At 41.0% G+C, this 24636-nt stretch overlaps 1 pseudogene; it reads right to left on the reverse strand.

Moving 5' to 3' along the window:
• Positions 1-440: 440 nt before the first annotated feature.
• Positions 441-23483, reverse strand: LOC147462985 (uncharacterized; annotated as a pseudogene).
• Positions 23484-24636: the final 1153 nt, after the last annotated feature.

Here is a 24636-nt window from a genome sequence, read left to right on the forward strand (position 1 = left end):
TGGAGGATGACCCTTCAAATTATTATATCCTTTGGTGGAAGTTGCATCATAAGTAAGTATCTCTTGTGTTTCTAGTGCAATATCAGTAGTCCTATTGTTTGCACTATGCAGTATCCAAAACTCGAATTTTTGAGAGAACTGTGGAAAGGATGACACATCATGTCTCATCCATTTTGGTGGATTGGTGATGTGTGGTCTTTTCCTGACTTCAAAACCGGATATCATGCCTATATAAATATGGTTGTTGATTTTGCATTTGATAGAGTATACTATGTAGCTTCCTTCGAGTGTCTTTGTTGTTTGCAGGGTGGAGCGATGTCGAAACGGATTGCTTCCTCTTGTGAACTTGATGCATGGTTATGTAGCTCCTTGTTGGCATCTATGTCATTGTCCTACACTACAATGGTGTGTGTAGTTAGTGTTTAATCATGTAATGATGTTCACGTATCATGATACAGAAGCTCATCAGTTGGCGGTTCAAGTTTTCGAAATGGATCGATGGTCTCCCCAAACCGAGCATCAAAAAGGTCTCTATTGAAATGCCATGTAAATTTCTCGTCGTTTAAGATAGCCCTCTCATTCCCTTTGAATTCATTGCCAAACTCTTTGACCATGTTCGAAAGTGCTTGGCTTGTTATATTCTTATCAAGGACGGCCAATTTGTCAAGTGCAATCTTATAACCATAGTGAAGCATCTCAATTGCATAGGTGGTGATTCTAGCAGTCTTTGTGTTCAGTAGTTCCTGTGTTTTTGTGTCCAGTAGCAGGTTAGTTGACTCGTCAAAATCAATGACCAAGCACAATAGTGTCTCTTTTTGCAACCTTGCACAAAAAGAAAGAGGTTTCAAGTGAAACAACCCTCATGAATGACGAGCGACAATGCTACGAGAATGCGTAGAATTCAAAGTACCCGTTGCCAACTTGAGTTCACTACTTCTATATTCTTTGTTTCGGTTGCTATGTTTATCAATGTACAAGTGGAAGAGCTGAGTGGTGCGGAAGCCTTCAACGAATGCACCAGGGAGCTCACCATCAATATTTGCTAGTTTCATTTGATTTGAAGTTGGCTATACACAAGAACCGTTGTTTGCTTTTGAGGTAGCGGCGATGTTGATAAACCTATCAAATATCTGAATGATGATGGTATATTGTAACATTTAATGCAAAAGTAACTTGTGTGTAGCGAAAATTGATAACATGTGAGCATTTTATTAAGAACAAGTTCCTAATGAGCATAGAGAGAGTACTTAATTTGAGAAAGCAACCTAGCAATTTACACCTAGCTAATTTGGCATTGACGATACTTGAAAAGAGAGAGAAATAGAACAATTGAGGAGTGGATTTACATGGAGCCAGTCCCCCCTCCATAGAGGCTTTGTATTATAGCTTCTCCCATCAAAGCAGACTTTTGTACAATACAATTCTTGCGTTTCTTGATAAAACTCGTTGATACAATGAAGATGGAAGCTTCATGCACCAAATTATGCTTGAAAAACACACCTAGTGTCCCTAGCCTCAGTCCCAAGACCTCACACACCTTCAAAAATGGTGAGAGCTACCAGGGAATGAAGAAAGATTGAGATGAAGAAGGTGTATCTTATGAGAAAGAAGCATTCTCCTCACATAATCACTCTAATATCATAGCTTAGCTTAGTAATTAGCATGGTAGAGGAGATGAGCATGCCATTGAGGCTTGGCTCTTGGTTGGATTTGCATTCCATAGCCAAGATTTGTTGGTGTAGGCCTCTACTTCTCAATGCTTGGAGAAGGAGATGGAGTTCTTCTTGCACACATGATTTGTGTGTGTGTGTGTGTGTGTGTGTAGCATTGTGTTAGAGTAAAATGCAACCCTCTCTCTCATCTTGGTCGACCCCTCTTGCTAATTGCTCATGCTGGCCTCCCATTGGCTCATGTAAAGCTTAGCGAATCACAAATTAGAAGCATAGTTGATAGCCTTTTGACAAGTGTCCCCCTTTTCCCTTTTGTGAGAGCTTTAGGTAATTAAATAATTCAACTAACTCTCATTGGACCTCTTAGTCTTTTGGCCAATAGGGCAATGCCGATACTCATGTGTAATCGATGTGGCATAGATCATTTGATTGCCCAATGTCTAAATAATCCAAATGCGCCGAAGATCACACCATTAAACTTGATTGAGGTTACCAAGGAGCCATCACAAAGTATACATGTGGTACCAGTAAACGTACTCACACGATCGATACTCCAAAAACAAAATTATATTCTTGAAGAAAGAGACACGGCATCAATTGCCAATCTCAGAAGAAGAAGAAAACACGAAGGAAGAGATCGCAAAAAGCAACGAAGTCAGACTCTAGTTCAAAGACCAACATAGGGACTGGTGACGACCCTGTATATATGAACGACATTGAAGAGGATTTTGATCCAGGTAAAACCATGGAAACCAAAACGACCACTAGGAAAGAAACCAACAAGGAAGATCGTCATGAGCCACAATGGCCAGGATCCAAAAAAAAGTTAGGAACTTATCCAAACCCTATAGAGGAGATCGAGCGGGTCAAGCAATTAAGGAGTTTGGTAGAAGATACCCAAAGGGATCTAGAGCCAACACCTAGGCAGATCCTCACCACAGACACAATGTTCCTTACGCAACAACAACCTCAGAAAGTCCATAGACCCCTAGCCATACCTAGTGTCATCCAAGAAGAAAGTGACTTAAAGTCATGGGAAAGTGGGCGTACTCACTTCTTGATGGAAAGAATGTTTACAAAGGGACTACCTGACTCTATCAAAGAAATGGAGATCCCATCTTCCCCACGTCAAGGGACTGAAGCCCAAAAGGTGCCGTTAAATATTGACAAATTGATGGATTTCATGGCTTCATAAGTTAGAACCACCATCATGTCCAAACTATATGGAGACCTTGAGCTATTCTTAGCTCTTCAAGCTTTCCTCAATGGAGAACTGAAGGTCGGGCTACCGCAATTTGCACAGATAGATGGAGTTAGGGAGATACCAATAGAGGAGAAACACTTAGATCCACAACCCAACCTAGCTGAGAACCTTGTTATAGAAATACTTGTTAACAAGTTGGGACAATACTTTGAGAGAGATGAATCCAGTTCAACTATACCAATCACTACCAAGGGATTAACTGTGAAGGGAATCCTTGATGGTGGCGCTGGGGTTAGCATTGTGACTAAAAATTGATGGGAAACTATGGGAAGACCTCACCTTGGAACCATGACCATAGTAGTAAAGATGGCCAATGGGTCTATTGTTAAACCTATTGGGATGATAGAAGATCTCAAGACTAAGGTCTTTGGACATAAAATAAGAATTACCTTCATTGTTATGGATTTCTCCAAGCACACTATGGCATCTGAGATGATCTTAGGACGTCCTTTCATGAGGGAAGCAAAAATGGTGCATGACTGGTCTAAAAACCATGTGTACTTGCAGTTCCAAGATCCTGTCATTTGAGTGGATCTTGTAACTGGTCGAGCACATCCTCTAGGAAACAGGTTTAAGATTGATCATAGATCTAACATCACAGTTCACTCGGCCCCATTGCAGTATTATTACACGTGTAAAGCGGACACTGATGTTGGGGAAGATTCTCCTGATATGGATGTACTACCTGGGATGATTGAGTCAAAGAATGTGGATTGGGTCCAACAAGCAGCAACCATAGGCACTTGGGGAAATAGGGGGATGACCTGGGTAACACCTGAGGGGGATGAAATGCTGCCACTCGTACCCTTAAATAAGCTAGAAGCAATGTGTATAGCCTCCGATGACCTACAAGATGAAGGTTTGACTGGCATTGGAACCAGTAGCGTCTCACAAGACTATAGCCCACACAATTTGGGGTCAGAATCATCAATTGAAATTGACTTTGAGGACAAAGAATCTGAGTTAAATCTTAGTGCAAATGTGGGGACAAACCATTCGGGCCTAGTGGTACCCTAGATGACAATCTATCCAAGGGAGCAGCGGACACAAGTAGTGATTCATCTAGTGACTCTTCACTAGAGATCGGACGTAATAAAAAATTAGATAAGAAGAGTAAGAGATATACGACGATATTGAGCAAATGTGCGTGCTACAATAAATGAAAAGAAATCTACCGCAGAATGGCTTAATTATATAGGGGCATGTGATGCTCCAAAAGAGTTGGTAGATAAATGGGGTGAATACCTTTAGAGCGTTATGTGGTGTAGTCCACAACCCATTGACATCGCACAACTAGAGGCTACAAAGAAGCCAAAGTTGAGCAGTACCATAAGGAGATGACAAAATCGAGAGTTAGCTCAACAACAAAAGGAATCGAAAGTGAAATCACAATCCATAGAACAACAGGACCTCACAGACTTACACCCTGTACTTGAACATTTCAAATCCTACACCACAGAGGAACATAAGGTTGTGTATACAAAGGCTCAAAGAAAACCTATCAATGGAAGCAATGGAGTCATGATGGTCCAATGATAGTTAAGGAAATAGAGCTAGCAGACCCAGGAGAAGAGTCCAAACCTGTTTTCATTGCCCAAGATCTGACAGAGACTGAAGAGTGTGTACTTAAAGAACTTCTCAAGGAATTCAAGGATATATTTGCTTGGACATATCATGATATGAAAGGTGTTCCACCTTTCGTGGTGCAACACACAATCCCCATGAATAGCATGGCTAAACCAGTTCAACAACGACCCTACCCAATGAATCCTAAATATACAAAGATCGTTCAAGAAGAGATTGAAAAGCTTGTGAAATGCGGATTCATATACCCTATTGAGCACTCAGAATGGGTGTCTCCAATAGTGATTGTACCGAAAAGGGATGGGAAACTCAAAGTGTGCGTGGATCTCAAGAAGGTCAATGCCGCCACTAGGAGGGAACATTACCCCTTGCCATATTCAGAACATGTGATTGAAAGAGTTGTAGGGAAGGAAGCTTATAGCTTTTTAGATGGGTACTCTGACTACAACCAAATCACAATTGCACTACAAGACCAAGCTAAAACAACCTTTATAACCAAATTTGGAGTGTTCGCATTTTGTGTTATTGGCTTTTGGCTTAACCAATGCCCTTGCTATCTTTCAAAGATTAATAAACACTGCTTTTAGAGAATAATTGAGGGAGTTTTGTGAAGCTTTCTTAGATGACCTTTGTGTTTATTCCTCTTGGAAAGAACATCTATCATGCTTACGAAAAGTGTTTGAGAAGTGCAGATTGTATCGCATCTCCTTAAACCCTTTCAAATGCCAATTTGGGTTAAACATGGAGTCATTTTAGGGCATATAGTGTCCAAAAATGGGATTTCCACAGATGAGAGCAAAATTAAAGCCATTGTTGAATTGCCACCACCTACAAACTATAAAAGAGTTCAAAGGTTCATGGGCCATGTTGGTTATTACCGACGATTTATTTTAAACTTTGTCGAGATAGCTCGTCCTTTGTACAAGCTTCTTATTGAGTTTCATTGGACCGCGGAGTGTGACCATGCTTATGAGTCATTGAAAAAGACCTTGACTAGCGCTCCTATTCTACGAGTACCCGATTGAAATGTAATTTTTCATGTGCATATTGATGTATCAAACTTTTCTATTGGGTGTGTTCTAGCTCAACCAAGAGAACATAAATTGGACTACCCCATTAGCTTTACAAGTCATCAATTGAATGATGCCGAGAGAAACTACACCACTACAGAGTGAGAAGATTTAGCTATGATTTATGCAATAAAGAAATTCCGCTACTACCTTCTTGCCAACAAGTTTGTTTTCTATGTGGATCATCAAACCTTGTTGTATCTAGTAAATAAACCTTGTTCCATGGGAAGAATTACACGATGGTTGTTAATTCTCCTTGAGTTTGATTTTACCATTGTGGTGAGACCTGGTAAAAGACATGTCATGGCGGATCATTTGTCTTGCATATCCAATGGTGAAGCCCCTACTGGAGTCGATGATGAATTGCATGATACTTCTCTATTCCTAGTTGAGACCATACCTGAATGGAGTGAGAAGATTGTGAACTTTTTAGTTAACGGTTTTCCACCCAAAGAGCTTCGTAAGGACATAGCTCAAAAACTGTTAAAAGAATGTGAACCTTATTCTCTCATTGCAAGAACTCTCTACAGGCTAGGGAAGGATGATATTCTTATATCTTGTGCTCGTGAGGATGAGTATTTATACATACTTCAAGAAGCCCACATGGGTATAGCCGGAGGACATTTCTCAGGGGAAGTAATAGCTAGAAAGGTGTTGCAATCAGGCTATTGGTGGCCTACCTTATTCAAAGATGCATCACTTTTTGCAAAAGGATGTGATGAATGCCAACATTACAAGATCACGCAACGAAAGGATATGATGCCCTTACATCCTGTTAAAGTGACTCAACCATTTGAAAAATGGGGTTTGGACTTTGTAGGCCCAATTAGTCCGGCAGCTCGTAGCACTCAATCTCATTATATTATTGTTGCCATTGACTATGTGACAAAGTGGGTGGAAGCCAGGCCGACGGCTGATGCAAGGTCAACTGCCAAGTTTCTCTTTGAGAAAGCATAAACTAGTCGGGAGACTCGAGGTCTCAAATACCAGCTTAACACATGGACTTCCACAAAACAAGTCACACTTAGGTGGAATAAGCTAGAGAGAACTATATCCTTATAGCCTAAAACATTACTAAGTTACTACAATGAATAGACTATTTAGGAATTAAAGTCAACAATTGAGTGGCCTAGTTTAGCCTAAGGTCCTGATACCTACTTAAATCCAACTAGTATACCAAACTCAAAGAGAAGAACAAGGTACTAGAAGTTTGAAAAAATTATAGCATCTAAATTGGCAATGTCACAACTTCATAAATTTTATGTATTGTTAGAACTCAAATGACAAGATGCAAACATGTAACTGTGGAAAGCATAGATAAAAGGAAGTAGTACACATGATATAATGGAGAACATCCATTGTAACATGTACGCATCTATTGTCCTTATCCTTCAAAGGCATCCTTATGTAGTCACAAACTGCACAATAGTCACCACCAAACATCCACCTTCTAGAGGTACATTAGTGGGAAGAGGTACCAACCCTTATTGAACACAATTAAACAACGTAAAGAACCCTAACCTAATTATTTGCACTCCCCCTAGAGAGTCAAGAGAATAGGATATTGTAGAGATTGGGGAGAAACCCTAAGGCTAAACCCCTATCCTCATCGTCAAGAAAAACAAAGTCATCATCCATTAGACCATATGTGCCATCCGTGTAATCATGTAAATCTTCTTCATCATTAGAGGCACCAATGTTTACTAAGAAAGTCACTATACGTCTATAGTCATCTTGGTCAAAAGAGTAGGCTTGTGCAATGGGAGAACCACTCTCTACTAAGTATGGATCAGTCGTGGTCAAGAGACGTATCAATCATTCTAACTCCTCGAAATTTCTCTCACATGCTAGCGTACCTACCAAATCCCATTCACAGGAAAGCACCAGAAAGACCATGTGAAACACTTGTGAAAAGGAACGAGGGTACCTCTCACCCAAGGCAGGAGTGGATGACTCTAGCGTACTAGCCATATCTGTACACAAATAGATGATGGTTAGAGTGCAAATATTACAAGGGTCATGTTCTTGTGCATAATGTGTTTTTATGATTTTGTGTTATGTATAGAACTTGTAAGTTTCCACATTATTGTTTGGTGGCTCTTACTTTTTTACTTTTTTATCTTGTTTTTGTGAGTATAAGGCTTTATATATACATTTCCTAGGATTGGAGATTGAGAGGTCAGGGAGGAAGGTTGAGAGGGAAGCAAGTGAATGATGAATGTCAACAAACACTCCCCCCTTCTTGATGTAGATCATACCTTTTGGATCACCTTTTGAACCAATTGCTCCCAAGTTGTTATGGGTGAAGGATTTAACCAATAGTTTTTGACCTCCCTATGCGTTTCATCTAGTTGCAAGGGTGGTAAGGTACTCTTCCATGATTTTATTTGCAACGTAGTTGTAGGTGGTGAACTTACAATGGGAGGTGCAAACTCTTTCTTGTTTGTATGGGTATGTACAATGGTAGGTGGAGGTTGTGTTGAAGCTTCTATTTCCGTATAGGAACTACATGAAGAGCAAGAAGCTTCATTTGACTTCCCTGTTCATGAGCTAGGTGGAACAAATCGTTCTTTCTTTGATACCAAAACTAACTCTAGAGCGGGTGTGTAGCATTCCATGATTTTTTCCTTTCCGGAATCTTCAATTCGTTTTGGAGCTACATGATTGGGCTCAAGTGACAAGTAAGAGCACAATTTACGTTTTGGCACCCAAATTTGATCATTTCCTTCATAGTAGCCTTGGCCTTCCAATAGTTTTTTAAGAATCCAACACAATGTTTCTTTACATTTCTTGGGGCGAGTGGAACGTCTCTTACCAAGCTCCCAATTTTTAGGACTAGCTATGGTCGCTAAAGAAGCTTTAGGGACCCACTTGTATGTTTTCTTTGTTATATTAGGATGGGTCTTGTGTGTCTCAAGCTTTATTTCAACTACAACAGTTGAAGCTCTAGAGAGTTGGGCTATAGGGACATATGGTTCAACCTCTCGGACCTGCAATGCTTTGGGCTTTATTTCCTTAAGAGGCAATATCTCAAGGACTATGGCTTGAGTGGCAGGGCTAAGAGTTGGTTTTTGCATTGTGACACCCCTGTCCCTCAATCAATAGTGCATTTGGTGGTTATCATCCACGTGCATCCTAGGTTTACATTACCCTCCATAGTTCCAGCAGGCATGACCAAAAAGTCTTGAACTATAACCCCATTGTCATAACTGACAGAAGTGTGCCTGATTCCAAAAACCGCAAGTTTTTCTTGTTGACACCCTTGACTTGGGTAATACTCTCAGATAGAGGTGGCTTTCCCGATTGACACCACACCCCATATGATAGCAAATTATACTTAGCACCGTGTCCAATAAGACGTTATATAGCACTTTTCCATAGGCGCTATTTAGCTCAATAGGGTATCGTAGAGGTGTGTCAGAGTCTAACCAATCATCCTCTGTTTCAATGTGGAATGCATGTGTAACTCCAAGGTTGGTCTCTTGTTGGTGTCTTATGTGTTGTTGTCGCTCTTTAACCTCACCTTGAGCTTGTATCTTCTTCAATTCTATTGTGCTTTGACTGCCTTTTTTTAATGGATGGCACGTAGTTCCTCTTGGCTTAAAGGATCGTAGTATCTGTTAAATTTGCTCCCATTGAGGAATCCAATGGTTTCAACTCCATCAAGAGTCTCCACACGAATGGTACCTTGTGGGGTGATTTCACATACTCTATATGGTCCTTTTCCTGCATATTTCAACTTTTTCTTTTCGTTACGCACTCCATACATAAGGACTTTATCACCAACATTGATGTATTTGTTCTTTAGATGACGGTCAGACCATTTCTTCCTTCTATCTTTCTCCACAAGTGCATTTTGCACAGGCAGTTGTCTTTCTTCATCTAACCTCTCAAGGATATATAAGTGCTCAACTAAAGGGTTACCATCCTAACCTTCTTATGAAGCTACGCACAGACTAGGAATTACAAACTCCCATGGCATAATTGCTTCTTGGCCATATACCATTTTGAATGGTGTACAATTAATAGCCACTTTGTAAGAAGTATGATAAGCCCATAGGGTTGAAGTCAGCTTCAAATCCCAATCTGTGCGATGAGCTTTCACCGTTTTGGTCAAGATAGAGATTAAGGTCTTGTTGGTGCTCTCAGCTTGGCCATTTGCTTGTGGATAATAAGGTGTGGACTTATGGTTAGCTATCATGAAGTTGGTAGTGAGTTCTTTTATCACTCCATTCATAAAATGAGTGCCATTGTCACTCACAATCTCAAAGGAACAACCAAATCTTGTAATAAAATGAGTGCCATTGTCACTCACAATCTCAAAGGAACAACCCTTGCTCTCTTGAAATTGCTAGATTAGTATGGTTGTGTGCTTGTAGCCATTTGTGGCTCGCATACAGTGTACGGCAAGTCCCTTGCATTGACACGTGCGACAGATGCGCACAACATGTCTGCACATTAGTCCGTTTCAATCTTCCATAGTAGAGTGACAAACTCTACTTGGTGTTGAGGAGACGTCGTCCCCACAAACATGATCCTAAGCATGCATACTTATTAACATGTGCGCACAATAAAGAAAAAGAGAGTCTTATAAGACAAAAACTTTGTTCATTTAAACATATTTACATTTGCTTACTCTAGGGAATCATTGTAAGCATTGACAAGGTTTAGGTTATCCTTTAATTGTATGCCTTGCATCCATGTAGCATCTTCAAAAGGATAATTTTTAAACTTGATAAGATATTGTCAAATAGTCTTACCGCCTCGTAATACCTTGTCTTCGTGTCGGAGAATGGACTCGGGATACAGCACCTCTTCTTAGTCCTCGATCTTCGGTGGGTCTTCAATTATTGCTCCTTGAGTGGCTCTCCTTTATAAGGCTTTAGTAGGCTCACGTGGAAAGCATTGTGTATGAGCCAATGGCTAGGAAACTTGAGTTGATAGGCCATCTCATTGATTGGCCTAAGAATCTGGAAGGGACCATAGTACCTTTTTGCTAACTTAGCATAGTACTTTTGGTGTCCCATAGGATTCTTGCCCATTGTGTGCCTTAATCAAGCCTTGGGAAACTTAAGCAAGACCCAATCATTTTGTTTAAAGGATAGGGCTCTTTTGTGCTTATCAGCAGCAGCAGCCTTTTGCCTTTGCTGAGAGATGCATATATCATTCTTGATCTTTTGGAAAGATTCTTGCAGGTCTCGGCTATATTCATCTGCAGCGAAGATCTTCCCATGTACCTTGAGTAGCAATAGACTTTTTGATCTTCCCTCTATCACTTCAAAAGGTGCTTTTCCCATGGAAGTATGCACAACGTTATTGTAATCATACTCCACTAAGGGTAAGTACTTCTCCCATTGGGACTTTTGATCTACTTATGTGACGTAAGCTTTTAATAAATCAAGAATTGTTAAGTTAGCTATTTCACTTTGGCCATCCGTTTGGGGATGATAGCCCAAAGAGAAGTTTAGCCTTGTACCTAAATTCTCAAAGAGACCCTTTCAGAAGTTACTAGTCATTTTAGGATTTCTATCTGATACTATGGACATTGGCAAGCCGTGGTACTTAAAGATTTGTGATATAGAGAGGGTTTCCATTTGATGGGCCTTGATAGTCTTTTTGACAGGTATAAAATGTGCTTGTTTGCTAAACTTGTCTACTATTTTCCATATTCCCGTATTCCCATGGATAGACTTGGGCAATCCAAAGATAAAATCCATCGATATACTCTCCCATGGTGAATTAAGAATTGGCAACGGTTGAAGCAATCCAGGTTGCTTTCCTCTATCAAACTTTGTCTTTTGGCATACCACACATTTTGAAACATACTCTTGTATGTTTGCTTCATGGCAGGCCAATAGAAATATGTTCTATCCCTTTTAGGGTAGACTGAATCCCTCTATGCCCCGCATAAGGAGGAGCATGAGATTCATACATTACTTTCTCACGTAGTGAGTTAGTAACACATAGTCTATTGCCATAGAGAAGATAACCATCTTGTAGTGTAAATGGTTCTTCCTTATTCCCTAGTGCAAGGGCTGAAATCACATCTCTAAAATTGGGATCGATAGCGTACTCATCTATCATAGAAGATAGATCATTGTGAGTTGCTATGGATACCACATTCACTCTTGGTTGTCTTGAGAGTGCATCGGCTACTTGATTATGCTTGCCAGCAATGTGAGCAATATGAAAATGAAATTGCGAAAGGGAATTTGCCCATTTCATTTGTTTGTCGAAGAGTTTGGTCTGCGTCATGAAGTACTTAAGGCTTTCGTGATCGGTTCGCAGAATGAAAGGAGTCCCCAATAAATAGTGCTTCCACGAGTCTAGAGCATGTAGAACTGCTAATAGTTCCTTCTCATATATGCCTAGATCTTGATCAATAGGGTCGAGCCTACAACTTTCATAGGCTATGGCATCTCCTTCTTGGAGCAAAAGAGCTCCAAGGCCATCACCACAAGTGTCGCATTGGACCTCAAATGGCTTTGAGAGATCTGGCACATAAGCAAATGTTGAGAGATAAACTTCTCTTTAAGCTCTTCAAAAGCATTGTTCTCCTTGATGGACCATATATACCTAACGTTTCTCTTTGTTACGTTATGTGATGGTCCTCCGATTTGTGAGAACTTTTCTATGAAGCGTCTATAGTATGCACACATACCTATAAAGCTTCTTAGTTCATGCAGATTCCTTGGATTAGGCCATCATTTTATTACCTCTAGCTTTGATGGATCCATTTGGATGTCATCTTGAGAGAGATAATGTGACCTAAATATTGAATCTCTTGTAAGAAAAGTTCACTTTTCTGTCTATTAATATAAAGTTTATTCTCTTGTAAAACTTGAAATATTACCTGAAGGTGTTGTTTGTGTTCGTCTAATGAATTAAGTAGATGATTATATCATCCAAGAACACTCTAGTAAAGGTTCGGTGAAGCCTAAATAGCTTCTCCATCAAGCAGTTAAATGTGGTTGGTGCATTGGTCAAGCCAAAAGGCATGACAATGTAGTCGTAAAGACCAAACCTAGTGCAAAATGCGGTCTTTACAATGTCTTGATCAACTATCCTTATTTGATGGTAGCCACTTTTTAGGTCAATCCTACTGAAGTAGGTCGACCCTTGTAGCTTACCAAATAGGTCTTCTACTCGTGGAATGGGAAACCTATTCTTGATAGTGATCCTATTTAGTGCTCTATAGTCGACACACATACGATATGTGTCGTATTTCTTTTGCACTAATAACACTGGTGAACAAAATGGAGATGAGGTAGGCCTAACCATGCCTTTCTCAACTAACTCATGCACTTGCCGCATAATCTCCTCTTGTCGAGCTTGGGAAACTGTGTAAGGAGGTTTATTAGGTGGTGAACTTCCCGGAAGAAGTTCAATTGCATGGTCATCATTGCCTTGTTTGGGAGGTAGTTCACAAGGGATGTCGTCAATAAAAACATCTTAGAACCCCTTGAGGAAGTTGGATAACTCTGATTCCTTTTGATTATTTATATTTTCTTTTGCTAAAGCATTAGGTTCATTTTGAGAATCTTTATCAAAAATCACATACACAAAAATAGAGCTCTTTATTGACTTATCGAAAGCTTGCTTATGTACAAAGGGTTTGGTACTACCCAACTCCTTAGCATCTATGTACATATCTTTTTCCCTGAACCTAAAGTAGATTTGTCTTTCAAGGAATTTAACATTAGCAGCCATGCGATCAAACCATGGTGCCCCTAGGATTACATCCTCCTGCTTGAGAGGAGAGATGAAGAAATCCTCCTTGTCCACATTGCTTTGGACATGGAGCCTCAATTTCCCAATTAAGGGAGTGATTGAGGCTTCTTGCCCTTTGAAAGTTCCATCAGCAAGTAGGACATCTCCCATCTCATAGGCTTGGATGCCTAGCTTGGTGGCCAACTATGTGGATATGAAATTGTGAGTAGAACCAGGGTCAAAGAGAATAAAAACATCATGTTCTCTTACCTTTCCCCAAGCATGGCATAGAGGAGATCCTTTGTGATGAGCATCTTCTTCTTGAATTTCGACCAAGGTAGCTCTATGAGGCTCATTATGTGTATTCTTGTGGGGACAAGCATGATAGGCATGCCCCTGCTCCCCACACTTGAAACAACGGTTATCTTTTCGATAACGCTCTAGCTCTTTAGGAGAGAGTTTATTTTTGCCTTTATAAACTCCCTTCTTCTTAGCTTTGTTGTTGTTGGCGTTGCCTTTGGGAGACTTTGGACGTTATCCTTCCCCTTAGGCTCGTTATGGTCCTTGTTTCCCATGGGCTTAAGATTTCTCTTAGCCCCTTGTTGGAAATTGATTCTGGAAGCCACCATGGTATGGTGCGTGGCCTTTGGGAGATAACATACTCAGCCATATCCTCAGTTAAACCCGCACAAACTTGTTGTTTTTGCTCTCCAAAATCCATCTTTTTGAAGACAATGGCTTTGAGATGTAAATCCCAAAAGCTGTCTACATATTTGTGGATAGATTCGTAGGGAGAGAGCTTCAAGATTTGCCATTCAGTGAGTACTTTGTCTTTGGCATCGGTAGCCAAAAACTGCTTCATGATGGAAGCTCTTAAAGCTTTCCATGTTCGTGGAGCTTCACTGCTTGCTCGGAGGCTAGACCACCATTGCCTGGTGGACTTTTGAAAATGCATAGCTACATGACGTAGCTTAGAGGACTCCATGAAGCCCTCATCTCCAAACGCCGCATCAAATTGTTGGATAAAGGCCAAGACTTTGTCCGTAGCACCAAAGGTGCCATCGTAGGTAAGGAAAGAGATGTTCTTTCCTCCCTCTTTGAACTTTTTGAGCTTGGATGACCGCTTCCAGGCGGCATAGGATTTCCTATGGCCTCTTCTTTTAGGTGGTTCGAGATCTGCACTATCACTTTCTTCAGAAGAGGAAGAATATGAGGAGGATGGAGAGGAGGTGACCTCTTTCTTGCCTTTTTCTTCCCTTGTTCCTCCTTGTCTGCACCATCACTTTCTTCAGAAGAAGAGGATGAAGAAGATGGAGAAGAGGGTGACCTCTTTCTCACCTTTTTCTTCTCTTGTTTTCTTTCTTCCCTCTTTGAATTATGGTGTAGAGAAGTATGCGATGACCTTCTCCATTTAGGGGGTGTTGGAGAACGTTTTTCCCGCCGTCTTCATGGAGCCATCTCCGTTGAGGTGGCAGGAGACTCCACTTCTTTCTTGTCTTTTGGTGGGGGCTCTACCATTTAGGTTCTCCTTTGAGAGGGAGATGCATCATCGAGTAGTAAATTTATGAGCCCTTCGTACGGATCCTCCTCTTCTTCCCTTATTGGAGAGAGTCCTCTTTTGGAAGTCTCACAAGGAGGCTTCTTAGGTACTCTCTCTTCTTGGTGGGAGTTTGGAGAATACCGTGGGTGCACAATTGCTCTAGCACTTCACCTTGGAGGGATGGATTGCCCAGGGCTTGTTGAAGCCTAGAAACAAGATAATTTACAAGCATAGGGGCATCATTAGTTGCTCTTTCATTAGCAAAATCAAATCTATCAACATTCATTTCAATCTCTTTTCCCTTGTCAGCCATACTAGAAAATTTTAGGTGTAAATTTTTAGTTTTAATTTGGCACTTCAAGACCTAGTTGCTACTTCTCTTTACCTTCAAAGATAAGCACTCAAGCATCTACACCTATGGCTCGAATATGATTAATTGCAAGGAATAGAAGAGAGGGTTCAACAGAGCCAAGACAGCACCGGTTCCTGTCAAGCTTCTAATAGCTCAATAATGGTTAAGCCATAGGCAAGCCCCGTAGGACTCCATTATTAAGACCATAGCTCTCGACAAAGTCCCCGTTTTTGCATAAAGCAGGCTTGCTTCAAGGATGAAAAAATCCATATTCTACTTACTCTTTTGCAATTAATAACACCAACCATTTGTAGCAAGCTTGAGGACCTCTCTTGTTGAGCAAGAAAAGAGAAACCAATAGCTCTAATACCAATGTAACATTTAATGCACTAGTAACTTGTGTGTAGCGGAAATTGATAACGTAGTGAGCATTTCATTAAGAACAAGTTCCTAATGAGCATAGAGAGAGTACTTAATTTGAGAAAGCAACGTAGCAATTTACACCTAGCTAATTTGGCATTGACAATACTTGAAAAGAGAGAGAAATAGAACAATTGACAACATTTGAGGACCAGATTTACATGGAGCCAATCCCCCCTCCATAAAAGGCTTTGTATTATAGCTTCTCCCATCAAAGGAGACTTCTGTACAATACAATTCTCGTGTTCCTTGCTAAAACTCGTTGGTACAATGAAGATGGAAGCTTCATGCACCAAATTATGCTTGAAAAACACACCTAGTGTCCCTAGCCTCAGTCCCAAGACCTCACACACCTTCAGAAATGGTGAGAGCTACCAGGGAATGAAGAAAGATTGAGATGAAGAAGGTGTATCTTACGAGAAAGAAGCATTCTCCTCACATAATCACTCTAATATCATAGCTTAGCTTAGTAATTAGCATGGTAGAGGAGATGAGCATGCCATTAGGGCTTGGCTCTTGGTTGGATTTGCATTCCATAGCCAAGAGTTGTTGGTGTAGGCCTCTACTTCTCAATGCTTGGAGAAGGAGATGGAGTTCTTCTTGCACACATGAGTTGTGTGTGTGTGTGTGTGTGTGTGTGTGTGTGTGTGTGTGTGTGTGTGTGTGTGTGTAGCATTGTGTTAGAGTAAAATGAAACCCTCTCTCTCATCTTGGTCGACCCCTCTTGCTAATTGCTCATGCTGGCCTCCCATTGGCTCATGTAAAGCTTAGCCAATCACAAATTAGAAGCATAGTTGATAGCCTCTTGACAAGTGTCCCCCTTTCCCCTTTTGTGAGAGCTTTAGGTAATTAAATAATTCAACTAAACTCTCATTGTACCTCTTAGTTTTCTGGCCAATAGGAATCAGGCAAGCCATTGGGCTGTTGAATGCTCATTGGACCCCTTGGTAGACTATCCAATAGTCTTCTAGGGACCTTAAATTCTACTGGTTCTTTTATCAAGCATTTTTAAATTGATTAGACTAAATTTACTCTAGCCTAATTCTCATTAGTCCCCCTCCATGGGCATCCAATAGGATTTGAGGGGGGATTGGGGGCAACTGGCCTAGGAGCTTGACATGTGTCCAGTATTCCTTTTGTGTAAAGGGGGAGCCTTGGAGTGTGTGTGTGTGTGTGTGTGTGTGTGTGTTTCTCTCTCATCCCCTACAATAAGGGCTCGCCCCCTCCTTCGTAGGGATGTGGGAAGACTTTTATTTACATGGAGCCGGTCCCCCCCTCCAAAAGGCTTTGTATTATAGGTTTCCCCCATCAAGGGAGACATTTTACAATACAATACTTTGTGTTCCTCCAATAACTTGACGTTGCAATGAAGATGGAAGCTTCAAGCACCATGCACACACTTATAAAACACAACATCAATTCCCTCACAGTCTCAGACCCAAGGCCTCACACACCTTCAGAGATGGTGAGAGCTAGCAGGGTATGCGAGTAGATTGAGAGGAAGAAGGAGTATTCTTATGAGAAAGAAGTATATCTCCTCACATAATCACTCATAAAATCTTAGCATAGCTTAGTAATTAGCATGGTAGAGGAGATGAGCATGCATTGGATTTGCATCACAAAGCCAAGAGTTGTTGGTGTAGGCCTCCCTTCTCACAAGCTTGGAGTAGATGATGAGCTTTCCATTAAAGCTCGAGAAGGAGAGAGAGTTTTCTTTTCTTCACACATGAGATTGTGTGAGTGTGTGTGATAATGCCTTGCCAAAACCAGGTCCCTCTCTCTCTTGGTTGACCCCTCTTGCATTTTACTCATGTTGGCACCCCATTGGCCCTGCAAAGCTTAGACAATGATAATTAAGAAGCATAAGTGATAGCCTTGTGACATGTGTCCCCCTTTCCCATTTTGTGAGAGCTTTAGGTAATTAAATAATGCAATTAAACTCTCATTGGATCCCTTAGTCTTCTGGCCAATAGGAATTAGGCAAGCCATTGGGTTGTTGAATGCTCATTGGACCCCTTGGGAGACTATCCAATAGTCTTTTAGAGAGCTTAATTTCTATTGATTCTTTTATCAAGTGTTTTAAAATGAATTAAACTAAATGTAATCTAGCCTAATTCTCATTGGTCCACCTCTATGGCCATCCAATAGGAATTGAATGCATCTTGGGGGCAACTGGCCCAGGGAGCTGACATGTGTCCCCTATTCCTTTTGTGTAAAGGGAGCTTGCCCCCTCCAAGATAGGGATGTGGGAAGACTTTTGAGTCTTCCCACAAGCATCCAATCTTTCCTAGGTTTTGACCATTGGACCCAACCTTTGAATTTTGGAACTTTAGCATTTTGGAAGTCTTAATGGGATGAACCTTAGGGTCTTTGAAGCCCATTGTTGCACATTGCTCTTTTGTAGATGCCCCCCCCTTTGGATCCCTATTTTCCCTCCTTTAGATCCCTACTGTGGCCAGTCTGCCAGCTTAACCAATATTCTAGCTTTTTCTCCCCCCCTGGTACTTCCCCATATTAAATGACCAGTTTGACATGAGAAAATCATTTAGGAAAATTAGATATTAGTTATTATGACATTACCTCTCTCTTGAAATCATAGTCGTCCTCGACTATGGGGTAGAGAAGATAAAGCCTATTGATTAGTCCTTTTTCTAGTGGGTAGAGGATCCCTATCTTACCCTACGATATCGTTCCAGAATGGATGACTAATCCATTTGGTGCTTGAGAGCCTAAGCTGTTGCAAGCATGTCTGCGCATTAGTCCTATCAATCTTCCATAGTAGAGTGACAAGCTCTACTTGGTGTTTGGGAGACGTCATCTCCGCAAACTTGATCCTAAGCATGCATACTTCTTACCATTTGTGCACAATAAAGAAAAAGAGAGTCTTATAAGACAAAAACTTTGTTCATTTTAAACATTTGTACATTTGCTTACTCTAGGGAAGCATTGTAAGCATTGACAAGGTTTAGGTTATTCTTTAATTGTATGTCTTGCATCCATCTAGCATCTTCAAAAGGATAGTTCTTAAACTTAATAAGATACCGTCGGATAATCTTACCGCCTCTCAATACCTTGTCTTCATGTTGGAGAATGGACTTGGGTTGCAACACCTCTTCTTGGTCCTCGATCTCCGGTGGGTCTTCAATAGTTGGTTCTTGAGGTGGCTCTCGTTTGTAAGGCTTTAGTAGGCTCACATGAAAAGCATTGTGTATGAGCCAATGACTGGGCAGCTTGAGTTAATAGGCCATCTCATTGATTGTTCTAAGAATCTGGAAGGGACCATAGTACCTTTTTGCTAACTTAGCATAGTACTTTTGGTGTTCCGTAGGATTCTTGCCCGTCGTGTGCCTTAATCGAGCCTTGGGAAATTTAAGCAAGACCCAATCATTTTCTTTAAAGGCTTGGGCTCTTCTGTGCTTATCAGCAGTAGCCTTTTTCCTTCGCTGTGAGATAGAGATAGCATCCTTAATCTTTTGGAAAGATTCTTGTAGGTCTCGGCTATACTCATCTACAGCGAAGATCTTCCCATGTACCTTAAGTAGCAGGGGACTTTAAGATCTTCCCTCAATTACCTCGAAAGGTGCTTTTCCCGTGGAGGTATGTACAATATTATCGTAGGCATACTCCACTAAGGGTAAGTACTTCTCCCATTGGGCCCTTTGATCCACTTCCATTACATAGGCTTTTAGTGGATCAAGAATTGTTAGGTTAGCTATTTCACTTTGGCCATCCGTTTGCGGGTGATAGGCCGAAGAGAAGTTTAGCCTTGTCCATAAATTCTCAAAGTGACCCTTGCAGAAATTACTGGTCATTCTAGGATCTCTATCTGACACTATGGACATTGGCAAGCCATGGTATTTGAAATTTGTGATATGAAGAGGGTTGCCATTTGATGGGCTTTGATAGTCTTTTGACATGTATAAAATGAGCTTGTTTGCTGAACCCCTCTACTATCATCCATATTCTTGTATTCCCATGGATAGACTTGGGCAATCCAAAGATAAAATCCATGGATATGCTCTCTCATGGTGAATTAGGAATTGGCAAAGGTTGAAGCAATCCGGGTTGCTTCCCTCTATCAAATGTCGTCTTTTGGCATACCGCACATTTAGAAACATACTCTTGTATGTTTGCTTTCATGGCAGGCCAATAGAAATATGTTTTGATCCCTTTTAGGGTAGACTGAATCCCTCTATGCCCCACATAAGGAGGAGCATGAGATTCATACATTACCTTCTCACGTGTAGTGAGTTAGTAACGCATAGTCTATTACCATAGAGAAGATAACCATCTTGGAAAGTAAATGGTTCCTCTTTCTTCCCTAATGCAAGGTCTGAAATCACATCTCTAAAATTGGGATCAATAGCGTATATCATCAAAGATAGATCATTGTGAGTTGCTAGGGAAACCGTATTCACTCTCGGTTGTCTTGAGAGTGCATCGGCTACTTGATTATGCTTGCCAGCAATGTGAGCAATATGAAAATGAAATTGGGAAAGGAAATTTACCCACCTCATTTGTTTATCGGAGAGCTTGGTCTGCGTCATGAAGTACATAAGTCTTTGGTGATCCGTCCGCAAAATGAAAGAAGTCCCCAATAAATAGTGCTTCCACGAGTCTAAGGCATGTAGAACTGCGAGGAGTTCCTTTTCATATATGCCTAGATCTTGCTCAATAGGGTTGAGCCTTCGACTTTCATAGGCTATTGTGTGCCCTTCTTGGAGCACAACAGCTTCAAGGCAATCACCACAAGCGTCACATTGGACCTCAAATGGCTTTGAGAGATCCGGCGGTGTAAGCACAGGTTGACAGATAAGCTTTTCTTCAAGCTTTTCGAAAGCATTGTTCTCCTTGGTAGACCATGTATATACCTAATGTTTTTTTTTGTTAGGTCATGTAATAGTCCCGCGATTTGTGAGAACTTTTCTTTGAAGCATCTATAGTATGCACACATACCTATAAAGCTTCGTAGTTCATGAAGATTCCTTGGATTAGGCCATCCTTTTATTACCTCTAGCTTTGATGGATCCATTTGGATGCCATCTTGAGAGATAATGTGATCTAAATACCGAATCTTTTGTAAGGAAAATTCACTTTTCTTTCGATTAATATAAAGTTTATTCTCTCCTCGTAAGGCTTGAAATATTACCTGGAGATGTTGCTTGTGTTTGTCTAGTGAATTAGAGTAGATGATTATATCATCAAATAACACTCCAATAAAGGTTTGGTGAGGCCTGAATAGCTTCTCCATAAGCAGTTAAATGTGGCTGGAGCATTGGTCAAATCAAAAGGCATGACAATGTATTTGTAAAGACCAAATGTAGTGTGAAATGCGTTGTTTACAATGTCTTGATCAACTATCCTTATTTGATGGTAGCCACTTTTAGGTCAATCCTACTAAAGTAGGTCGACCCTTGCAGCTTATCAAATAGGTATTCTACCCGTGGAAAGGGAAACCTATTTTTGATAACGATCCTATTTAGTGCTCTATAATCGACACACATACGATATGTGCCGTCTTTGTTTTGCACTAATAGCACGGTGAACAAAATGGAGATGAGCTAGGCCTAACTATGCCCTTCTCAACTAACTCATGCACTTGCCACATAATCTCCTCTTGTTGAGCTTGAGAAACTCTATAAGGAGGTTTATTAGGCGGTGAACTTCCTGGAAGAAGTTCAATTGCATGGTCATCATTGCCTCGTTTAGGAGGTAGTTCACAAGGGATGTCGTCAATAAAAACATCTTGAAATCCCTTGAGAAAATTGGATAACTCTAATTCCTTGTGATTATGTATATTTTCTTTTGCTAAAGCATTAGGTTCATTTTGAGAATATTTAACAAAAATCATGTACACGGAAATAGAGCTCTTTATTGACTTATTGAAAGCTTGCATATGTACAATGGGTATGGTGTTACCCAACTCCTTAGCATCTATGTACATATCTTTTTCCCTGAACCTAAAGTAGATTTTTCTTTCCGGGAATTTAACATTGGCAGCCATGCAATCAAACCATGGTGCCCCTAGGATTACATCCTAGTGCTTGAGAGGAGATATAAAGAAGTCCTCTTTGTCCACATAGCTTTGGACATGGAGCCTCAATTTCCTAATTAAGGTGAGTGAAGCTTCTTGCCCCTTGAAAGCACCATCGGTGGGTAGGACATCTCCCATCCCATAGGCTTGGATGCCTTGCTTGGTGGCCAACTCTATGGATATGAAATTGTGAGTAGAACCAGGGTCAAAGAGAATAAAAGCATCATGTTCTCTTACCTTTCCCCAAGCATGGCATATAGGAGATCCTTTGTGGTGAGCTTCCTCTTCTTGGATTTCAACCAAGGTAGCTCTAGGAGGCTTGTTTCATGTATTCTCGTGGGGGCAAGCATGATAAGCATGCCCTTGCTCCCCGCACTTGAAACAACAGTTATCTTTACGATAACGCTCAAGCTCTTCAGGAGAGAGTTTATTTTTGCCTTTATAAACTCCCTTCTTAGCTTTGTTGTTGTTGGGGTTGTATTTAGGAGACTTTTGGACATTGTCCTTTCCCTTAGGCTCATTGTTACGGTCCTTGTTCTCGGTGGGCTTAAGATTTCTCTTAGCCCCTTTTTGGAAATTGATTCGTGAAGCCACCATGGTATGGTGTATGATCACATATATTGTGTGTGGCCTTTGGGGGTTGAGATACTCCGCCATATTTTCAGTTAGACCCGCACAAAATTTTTGTTTTTGCTCTCCAAAATCAATCCTTTTGAAGACAGTGGCTTTGAGATGTAAGTCCCAAAACTTGTCTACATATTTGTGAATAGATTCGTAGGGAGAGAGCTTCAAGCTTCGCCATTCGGTGAGTACTTTGTCTTTGGCATCGGTAGCCAAAAACTGCTTCATGATGGAAGCTCTTAAAGCTTTCCATGTTTGTGGGGATTCACCGTTTGCCCGTAGGCTAGACCACATTTGCTTGGCGGACTTCTGAAAATGCATAGCTACATGGTGTAGCTTAGAGGACTTCGTGAAGCCCTCATCTCCAAACGCCGCATCATGTTGTTAGATAAAGGCCAAGACTTTGTCTATAGCACCAAAGGTGCCATTGTAGGTAAGGAAAGAGATGTTCTTTCCTCCCTCTTTGAACTTCTTGAGCTTGGATGACCTCTTCCATGCGGCATAGGATTTCCTATGGCCTCTTCTTTTTGGTGGTTCGAAAGTTGCACCATCACTTTCTTCAGAGGAGGAAGAATTTGAGGAGGATGGAGAAGAGGGTGACCTCTTTCTTGTCTTTTTCTTCCTTTGGTATTCCTTGTTTGCACCATCACTTTCTTCATAAGAGAAACAGGATGAAGAAGATGGAGAAGAGGGTGCCCTCTTTCTTGCCTTTTTCTTCTCTTGTTTTCTATCATCCCGCTTTCAATTATGGTGTGGAGAAGTGTGCAATGGTCTTCTCCGTTTAGGGGGTGTTGGAGAGCGTTTTGCCCGCCGTCTTTGTGGAGCCATTTCCATCAAAGTGGCAGGATACTCACTTCTTTCTCGTTCTTTTGGTGGGGGCTCTTGAGTTCTCCTTCGGGAAGGAGATGCGTTGTCAAGTAGCAGATTTTTGAGCCCTTCATACGGATCCTCTTCTTCTTCCCAAATCGGAGAGAGGCCTCTTTTGGAAGTCTCACAAGGAGGCTTCCTAGGTACTCTCTCTTCATGGTGGGGAGTTTGGAGAATCCCATGAGCACGAAGTTGCCGTTGCACTTCACTTTGGAGGGATGGATTGCCCATGGCTTGTTGAAGCCTAGAAACAAGGTAGTTAACAAGCATAGGAGAATCATTAGTAGCCTGCTCATTAGAAAAATCAAATCTATCAACATTAATTTCACTCTCTTTACTATTGTCAACCATTCTAACAACTTTTAGGTGTAAACTTTTTTAGGTGTACTTTGGCACTTTAAGCCCTAGTTGCTACTCCTCTTTACCCCTTTAGAAAAGCACTCAAGCTCCCGTATGTGTGGCTCCAATATCATTAATTGCAAGGAATAGAAGAGATCGTCTTTCAATACCAAAATAGTATCGGCTCCTGTCAAGCTTCTAATAGCTCAATAGTGGTTAAGACTAGGCAAGCCCTATAGGATTCCACTATTAAGACCATACCTCTCGATGGTGATGCCCCGCTATCTGCACGAAGCAGACGCACTGCAAGGCTGAAAAATCCCTATTCTACTTATTCAATTGCAATTAATAACACCAACCATTTATAGTTAGCTTGAGGACCTCCCTTCTTGAGCACGAAAAGAGAAATCTTGTGCTCTGATACCAATGTAACATTTAATGGCCTAGTAACTTTTGTGTAGTGGAAAATAGCATAAACATAGTGAGCATTTCATTAGAATAGATTTCTAAAATGAGCACAACAAGAGTGCTTGGATGGAGAGAGCAACAAAAAGCATAACACCTAGTTAGATAGGCATGAACAATGCTTCAAAAGAGAGAGAAATTAAGCTATTGACAACAGTTGAGGACCGGATTTACATGGCCGGTCCCCCCCTCCAAAAGGCTTTGTATTATAGGTTTCCCCCATCAAGGGAGACATTTTACAATACAATACTTTGTGTTCCTTCAATAACTTGCTTGTGCAATGAAGATGGAAGCTTCCAGCACCATGCACACACTTATAAAACACAACATCAATTCCCTCACGGTCTCAAACCCAAGACCTCACACACCTTCGAAGATGGTGACAGCTAGCGGGGTATGAGAGTAGATTGAGAGAAAGAAGGAGTATTCTTACGAGAAAGAAGTATATCTCCTCACATAATCACTCGTAAAATCTTAGCATAGCTTAGTAATTAGCATGGTAGAGGAGATGAGCATGCATTGGAGCTTGGCTCTTGGTTGGATTTGCATCACAAAGCCAAGAGTTGTTGGTGTAGGCCTCCCTTCTCACAAGCTTGGAGTAGATGATGAGCTTTCCATTAAAGCTCGAGAAGGAGAGAGAGTCTTCTTTGCTTCACACATGAGATTGTGTGAGTGTGTGTGATAATGCCTTGCCAAAATC

The sequence above is a fragment of the Adiantum capillus-veneris genome, chromosome 2 (assembly GCF_014529385.1).
Source record: "Adiantum capillus-veneris isolate H3 chromosome 2, ASM1452938v2, whole genome shotgun sequence".
Classification (NCBI taxonomy): domain Eukaryota; kingdom Viridiplantae; phylum Streptophyta; class Polypodiopsida; order Polypodiales; family Pteridaceae; genus Adiantum; species Adiantum capillus-veneris.